Raw genomic sequence first — 2,261 nt, 5'->3', positions numbered from 1 at the left:
ATGATGCATTAGCTCCAGACAGCTAACAGCTAGTTTGATGAGCAGGAAGCTGCTCGTGGAAAAGGTCTAGTGTGTAGGATTTGGCGGAATCTAGCAGGGAGGCTGCAGATCGCAACCCACTCACACGAGTGTACGGTGAAAACCACACACCGAGAACCCACTGTTCTCCCGTGTGCGTGCAAAGCGGTTGTTGGTAGAATTACGGTGGCCGACGCGAAACATGAAAATGCGAAAGTCCCTATCTAGAGCCAGTGTTTCAGGTAATTATACCCTGAAGACACATACTTATTAATTCTATATTATGCCAATAGATCTCCTAAATGTTCAACACTGTACCTCTTAACACAATCAACAAATCACAGTCGCTTTTATGACTTACAGGGAGACTTGAAAAGAACGGAGGCATTGTTAATGTCACTAGTTGCACCTGTGCTTTTCCTGCTCTGACCAGTCATCATGTGTGCTGTGGGACTTTGTGATGTCTGGACTTTACATGTTTACGCTCAGAATTCACACCCTCAATAAGGATAAATATAGTGCACTATATATAGTAAATAATGAGTAATTTCGGACAGAGTGGGACTTTTATTGCTGTTTAAACTCTTTGGTGACATCATATTATTCTCAGTGTAAATCCAACCTGAGCAGAAGTCTAATCAGCCAGAATTGAAAACATCTGTGTGGGTGTGCAGGGCTTTTAACTTTAAAAACAAGTGATGAACTTTGTCCTAACAATGAAAGATGATACAGTATATATAAGCCTTGTTTTAAATCAGGTCCCTGTATATGACCAGGCAATTAAATACAGTTTGCTTTTATGCCTGCATGGTTTCAGAAAAATTTTTGGGGACCTATCAACAGTCACTACAGGAGAAAGCACTAAATTGTCTCTCAGGAGATTTGCTACTAGTGATCTTCACATCTTTGACAAGAGGAGTCGAGCTGCGGTTGCGATGGTTGTTACACCTGGTAAAGATGCCACCACATGTCTCCATACAAAGATATTTTGGTCACCACTAGATGCTTATGGAAAATCTGGAATAATTTGCTGGAGGAAAAAAAAAAGCACATCTGGGCTGCTCTGCTTTCCTGGCTGGCACTGCAGGAAATGTGCATAAAGCTAGAAAGTGGATGGATTAACAGAATGAGGAATAACCTGAAATAGTTTACTTTATTTACAACTCAGAACAGCTTGGAGTAAATAGTTTCCATTTTGGGTAAATTGTGTATCACCTCTCAAAATAATAAAAATGTAACTTGATTTTCAGAGATTAGAATTATGCAACAAGCCAAAGGAGTCTTATTCCACTCAGATCTACTAAAATAAATCATAATATATCTTTTCCATGTGCTTTCCTTAGTTTCTTAGCTCTTTCTTCATTTGTAAATGCTTTCACAGATGCATGCAGACGGACTTGCAGTCCTGTGGGCAGTGAGCTCATGGAGGTGTGTCTGAGAAAACTGCCAGAAGCAGAGGCAGTCGGATTTGAGGCAGACAATAAAATCAAAAAAACAACTATGATGCCATGATCTGGAGGAGGTATTTACGCTGCTTAACATTTTATCAAGTCCATCTGCAAACAGTGAAGAGAGCTGCTGTCAACAAAATGTTGGATTTCACCTCCTTGCATAAAGTTTAGTTTACTTAAAAGTATTTGTTTTCTAATCCTTTTTTCCTGTTTGTCTTTCTGACTGTCAAACATAAAACACAACATTAAATTCTTTCATATCCAAAAGGACAACTAGGCAAAATAATATCAATATACTGAATGATCGAATCAACCTTGCTCGACAAAATTTGTTCTGTGCAACTTGGCCAGTGGCACGGTCTACCTTGGCTGCACAAATAATGGCAATCAGTGACGTCACAGCGCTAACCAGATCCACAGTTAAGCAACTCACAGTGCCGCTTACACACAGCCTTGAACTAATTTACAGGAGAGCCTCAGACTTATCTATTTCCATCTACGTATACAAATCCTGACATGTTTACTCTGATGAAATCAGCTCACGACCTGGTTCACTCTCCTCTTTTTCCATGTGCTCTTCATAGATTCTTTTTGTTAAATCAAAACGAGCAGCTCATCTTTCACACAAGCTCAGCTTACCTTTCTCCTCCTCAACTAGACAGAGGTTTAAACTGTAGTTTGCATGTTTTAGAGGTTTATTGGGGCCTCAATCTGACATAAAGATAACTTAACATAGCGGACACCTGGGTTTACCGTGTTTTTTCCATTTTAGCTTTGCATTTTGTTTAATCA

The sequence above is a fragment of the Cebidichthys violaceus genome, unplaced genomic scaffold, assembly GCF_023349555.1.
Source record: "Cebidichthys violaceus isolate CVI_PGR_0920_01 unplaced genomic scaffold, fCebVio1.0.p SCAF_12, whole genome shotgun sequence".
Taxonomy (NCBI): domain Eukaryota; kingdom Metazoa; phylum Chordata; class Actinopteri; order Perciformes; family Stichaeidae; genus Cebidichthys; species Cebidichthys violaceus.
The sequence above is the reverse complement of the archived record's forward strand: the minus strand, read 5'-3'. Positions refer to the sequence as shown.